Source organism: Eptatretus burgeri, chromosome 4 (genome assembly GCF_056783735.1).
Source record: "Eptatretus burgeri isolate ZD-2024b chromosome 4, Ebu_testis_v1, whole genome shotgun sequence".
Lineage (NCBI taxonomy): Eukaryota > Metazoa > Chordata > Myxini > Myxiniformes > Myxinidae > Eptatretus > Eptatretus burgeri.
Window position 1 is genome coordinate 129,522,631 of NC_140964.1, and position 6,484 is coordinate 129,529,114.

The following is a 6,484-nucleotide window of genomic DNA, read 5'->3' on the forward strand; positions in this document are numbered from 1 at the left end:
GTCTCTTCAGGTACAACAGAGTCCGGAGATTGAGCAGGGGACAAAAAGGTAAGACAAAGCTTCGATACCTATTCAAAAATGAAACTACTGGATTGCATTCATGATTCATCCGATTGATTGAGATCATGGAATTGGATCGGCTGGAGAACATTGCAAGATGTGTGAAGTTATGGTCATGTTGTGTAAACATCCTGCATCACCTGAATACGGTGTGTCTCCCTCATTCCAGAGTATTTACCTGAGGCCATGCAGCATTACAATCGGACGAGACAGCCATTCCAGCCTAATGTGGCCAAGACCTTGTGGTGGTGGTGGGGGCCTCCAGCAGTTTGGACTGTTGGAATGAGACGGCCACTTGACTGCAGGTAGAAACACCACCACAAGTAAGGTAGAAACACCACCTCATAACTCAAGGAATGCAAGTCATCAAATAGTATTGCCTTGTTGTTGAGATGGGAAATCTTCATTGAAATATACAGTTTAAACCAAAAACGGTTTCATAATCAAGGTAAGCAGAGTTGAGCACAGTTCATCATTGGAAAAGTGATTTACACCTCACGGATCACGGTACAAACACCTGGACTCACTGCTGCATCTCTTGCTATTATGTCTGGTGGAGGAAACCAATGGATCCCAAGGTCTATAAGTGATAGAGTTCTAATTGGAACCCGAACGACAAACCTCGAGAAACATTAGGTCCCATGAGAATTCACATCACACAGACACAGACACACGATGGAAGGTGGAAATTGAGAATGTGATTATAGAACACTGTTCAACGATCAAGGTTCGCCATTATTTGCCTACGTAATAAATAGATAGACGCGAACAATATTTCGCTGACAGATGAAATAATAAATGTATCACTTCTCGGCTTGCCCACGTGGATGATATTATGACGCGCTTACTGGGAACCCCGTCGGTGACGTCATTGGTTGAAGGGCGGGGTTTCCCGGAATCTCGCTGTCAAACTTCATCACATGAGCAGCTTCTGTTTCTCATTTTCCTTCACTACGAGTGGATCTAATACAGGTGAGGTGAGAGTGAGTGTCATGCGGACAAGATAAAACGATTTTTTTTTAAAAAAAAACCTATGTTTAGATACATTATGAACCGCCATGTACATGATAAGATGATGTGGTAGATGATGTGGCACAAGGTGTGACAGATGTTCCCAACATGAGCCCTTCATTGGAGGAAGTATCCTTTGAGCTGCCTCTCATGCATACGTGGATACGTCATGTACAAGCATGGTGTTCGGTGTGCCCAACAATTGGACAGACGTCAAGCTGGGACCAGTCTCCTAATCAATGGGGCTCAACGTCAAAAGAACTCACAGTGTCCTTAGCAGGACTTTGATACCGTGTACAGTGCAGGTACCCCGGTCAAATTCCTGCCCTAATCAATAAAACTTTGCAGCGATCACCTGTTCAGAGTTGGTTCTTAGCCAGCAACGTCAATTAGTTGTAAGGAGTAGTGGAGTACCTCAATGCACTGTTCATATAAAAACGAGAAGGGCACTCGATGGAGTGCATACCTCTGCCATGTAATGCCTGATCCACGAGAACATATCGGGCCCAATAATTTTTTGAGATATCATGCGAAATATCGTTTTTGGCCCAATCTGTCAATGGTGAAGAATCACTTTTTTTTTTTTTTTAAACTACATCATTCTCGTATCCAGATCCGGATACGGATCTTCAACAAAATCAAATCAGCTCGTCCTTGCCACACACCCAACGTGTCCACCAAGTTTCGTCCAAATCCGCCCACAACTTTTTGAGGTATCCTGCACACAAACAACCAAACAGACAAATGAAAAATCACACATCGTGTGACAACTTGGCAAAACAGAACAAAGACCAATGGCACTCGGTACTTCTGCCAGGTGGAACAGTTTACGTTTTGTATCCTACTGATGGGTTGGATCCGACCCAAAATCCAATCCACTTGTTCTTGTCACCTATTCAACTCATCCACCTTGTTTTGTCATAACTCATCCACAACCTTTTGAGATATCGTGATATATTTAGTTTTTGGCCTGATCTATCAATTTTAGAAATTAAGCCTGTGTTGACCTTTTGACCTAAAAATGAATTGGTAGTTGAATTCAGTGACATGACATAAATAAGCTCTTCAAATTTCAATTCAATCGGATGAAAATTGAGGATTTTAGAACATTTGGCCCAATTTGGCCTTTTGGCTTATGTATACCTCAAAATTAATAGGTGGTTGAATTCAGTGATTTGATATGCAAATGGTCTTCAAATTTAAAGTTAATTGGATTAAAATTGAGGATTTTAGAAACTTGGCCGATGTTGACCTTTTGGTCTATTTCGACCTTTTTGCCTCTGGTAACCACGAAAAGTAATAGGTGGTTGAATTCAGTGACCTGATGCGTAAATCATTTTCAAATTTCAACTCAATCGGATGAAAATTGAGGGTTTAAAAAATTTGGCGCAAATTGGCCTTTTGCCTACTTTAACCTTTTTGCCTATGTTTACCTCAAAATTAGTCGGTGGTTGAACTCAGTGATCTGATATGCAAATGCTCTTCAAATTTCAAGTTAATTGGATTACAATTGAGGATTTCAGAAATTTGGCCTATGTTGACCTTTTGGCCTATGTGAAGCTCAAAATTAATAGGTGGTTGAATTTGGTGACCTCATGTGCAAATTGTCCTCAAATTTCAAGTCAATCGGGTGAAAATTGAGGATTTTAGAAAATTTGGCTCAATTTTGCCCAAATTGACCTTTTTAGCCAATGGGGATCTCAAAATTAATAGCTGCTTGAATTCAGTGACATGATCTGCAAATGGTCTTCAAATTTCAAGTCAATTGGTTGAAAATTTACAATTTTAGAAATAATTAAAAAAAATTGGCCTTTTTGTGCTGACCTCATTGCCGATGTTGACCTTTTGCCCGATGATAACCTAAAAAGTAATAGGTGGTTGAATTCAATGACCTGACATGCAAATGCTGTTCAAATTTCAAGTCAATTGAATGAAATTTGAGGATTTTAGAAAATTCGGCTCAAATTGTCCTTTTGGCCTATGGTGACCTTGTCAGTGTACTGAATTTTACGAAACTTCGATGCTGGACCGTCGCAGGGTCGGTGACATTAATCTCTAAAAATTTTAGTATGATCGGCTGAGTGGTTTGGGCTGGAGGCGAGCAGACAAACAAACAAATAAACCAATGTCACCCGCAGGTTGACCCATATCTTGCCAAAAGGTGACCACGTGTGACTTCTTTAAGGTCACACTGAGGTGAACAGAGCTGCTATCCACCAGGAGCGACTCCTTGAGGAATATCTGCCTACGAGAGATTCCGATGAGAATCGTTCGACAGAGTAACCATGAAAAATATGCGTTTTCCTCATAACGTCACCAAATGACATCATAATGTCTCAAGCTTGACATATCTAGAAAGCACTCATCGAGGTGTTCAATTTGAGGTACTACACGATATGGTTCCTAAAACTTGAAAATTTGACCTTGGGGTCAAATATGTTTGACCTCAGGCGCTAACCATGAAGGTCAAGGCCAATCGCCACCAAATATCAATCAACTGAGCGCCAGAACATGAACTATATTCCCATGAAGTTTGAAGACGATCCGATCAAAATTACTCAAAAAAATAAGGGTTTCATCGACTCCCCTGATTTGCGACAAAGTGACCTTGACCTTTGACCTTGACCTTCAAAATTTTATGCGCTGAAAGGGACCTCTATAGGCCTCTGATATGCGAAGTTACAAAAATTTCCAATGATAACTGTGTTTTGCAGAGTGATTTATACGTGATTACAGACCAAAAAACAAAACAAAACATGAAGGTCAAGGCCAATCGCCACCAAAAATTAATCAGCTGAGCGCCAGACCATGAACTATATTCCCATGAAGTTTGAAGACGATCCGATCAAAAGTATTTAAAAAAAATAAGGGTTTCGTCGACTCCCCTGATTTGCGACAAAGTGACCTTGACGTTTGACCTTGACCTTCAAAATTTTGTGCACTGAAAGGGACCTCTATAGGCCTCTGATATGCGAAGTTACAAAAATTTCCAATGATAACTGTGCTCTGCAGAATTTTTTTTATACGTGATTACAGACAAACAAAAACAAACAAACAAACAAAAAAAAAACATACAAGCTGACTAACATATCTTGCAAAAACTTCGCTATGGCAAGATAACAAACAAACAAACAAATGAAAAATCGTGCTTAGCACGACACGAATTAGTTGACCTTTCCGTGTGGTGGTCCAAGCTGTAATGTCATGGAATGTGTGGTGTTTATTTGTTCGTACATTAATAAAATGACGCGACGTCACAAATAACAATTATCAGGCGCGCGTTGTCATGGTAACGGCAGCAGATTGAAAATTTTCACAACTCATTTAAAGCCACCATGTGACATTCAACAACTTATCATCGGTGCTTGTTGCCTTCATTCTGATCGTAGAAAATATTTGAAAATACCGAGGAACATTGCTTTTCAACCAGCTTTACGATCCCGTTATCAGGTTTGAAATATGTTGTAAAACAAAAATATGTATTTTATATGTGTGTTTTTCATGTTTTGGGTGACCCTGACCTTGACCTTGGGTCAATTTCGATCAAACTTTGTACACATGTTAATATTACATGCATAAATAGACAGTATAAGTTTCAATATAATAAGTGCAAAACTGTTTGAGAAATAACCATGTGTAATTCACAAAATTCCCCATTGGTTTATAATGGGCGATAATATAAAGTTATGCAGAATCCAGATCCTAATCTTGAACATCACCAAAAGTCACATATCTTTTTGCACTGTGGATTTCTATTAGCTGTTAAAATTTCATCCAAATCGGTTAAGAATTGTGACCTGTAGAACGAATATAATTTTTTTTTAAATCACGCCAATAGCTAAAAACTTTGACGTCATATGCTTGCGAAAACTGTGCATAATTTGTACTAACATGCATTTTAAAACATTTAGATATTCCATTGAAGTTTGTTTTGGCGTCAACAGGAAGTCACTACGACTTCCGGTCACAGAGTTATGTCCAAAAATGTGTTTTCACGTTGTGTGACGTCACATCGCGACGTTTAGTCCGAATAAGACGGGGTTTGGACGCGAACCGTCTCAGGTGGATTGCCTATCAGGTATAAACATTTAAGAACGACTGGTCCAGCCGTTTGGGCTGTAGACGACCGGAAAAATAAACAAACAAACCAACAAATGGAACAGACCAACATACTTGACAAAATTGAAGATTTCGCCAAGTAACACACACACACACACACACACACACACACACACACACACACACACACACACACACACACACACACACACACACACACACACACACACACACACACAATGAAGACGTCATGTAGAGCATGACACTTGCAAAATCCATAAAACAAATATGACCTCAAAAATAATTGCTGGTTGAATTAAATGACCAAATGTGAAACGCCTCTTCAAATTTCAAGTGAATCAGATAAAAATTGACAATTTTAGATATTGGCCTATGTTGACCTTTTGGCCTTTGTGGACCTCCAAAATAATTGGTGGTTGAAATCAATTACCTGAAATATAAACCCTCTTCAAATTTCAAGTCAAGAGGATAAAAATTGGGATTTTAGAAACACCACCTTAGTTGTTGACCTTGGGCCTATGCTGACCTTTTGGTTCATGTTGATCTCAAAAACAATTGGCTCGTTGAATTCAGTACCCTGAAATATCTATATCCTCTTCAAATTTCATGTCAATCAGATGAAAATTGAGGATTTTAGAAATAACGCCTTAGTTGTTGACCTTGGGACTATGTTGACCTTTTGGTCGATGGTGACTTCAAATATAATTGGATGGTTGAATTAATTGACATGAAATATATATCCTCTTCAAATTTCAAGGGAATCGGATGAAAATTGACAATTTTAGAAATCCGGCATATGTTGACATTTTGGCCAATGTGGAACTCAAAAATAATTGGATGGTTGAATTCAATGACCTGAAATATATATCCTCTTCAAATATCAAGTCAATCGGATGAAAATCGAGAATTTTAGAAATGTCACTGAAGTTGTTGACCCTTGGCCTATGTTGACCTTTTGGTCCATGTTGATCTCAAAAAATAATTGGTTGGTTTAATTCATTGACCGGAAATATAAATGCTTTTGAAATTTCAAGTCAATCGGATGAAAATTGAGTATTTTAGAAATACATACCCCCTTCGTTGTTGACCTTTGGCCTATGTTGACCTTTTGGTCTCTATTGACCTGAAAAATAATTGGCTAGTTGAATTCAGTGACCTGAAATATAAATTCTCTTCAAATTTTAAGTCAATCGGATGAAAATTGAGGATTTTAGAACTCTCACCTGAGTTGTTGACCTTTGGCTGATGTTGACCTTTTGATCTTTTGACCTATTTATGTTAAAACTTTTATAAAATTTTGAAATTCAATAACAAACAAACCAAAATAGACACA

General features: G+C 38.6%; 1 long non-coding RNA gene across 2 annotated transcripts in view; it reads left to right on the top strand.

The window, feature by feature from the left end:
* Nucleotides 1-927: 927 nt before the first annotated feature.
* LOC147029103 (uncharacterized) overlaps nt 928-6,484 on the top strand; it is a 26,915-nt gene continuing 21,358 nt past the window's right edge. Inside the window, exon 1 of one of the 2 annotated variants that reach the window (XR_015056799.1) lies at nt 928-1,032. This is a non-coding gene — a long non-coding RNA (uncharacterized LOC147029103). Of the gene's footprint in view, nt 1,038-6,484 lie in introns of both variants that reach the window. The other variant, XR_015056802.1, reaches the window with a different exon arrangement.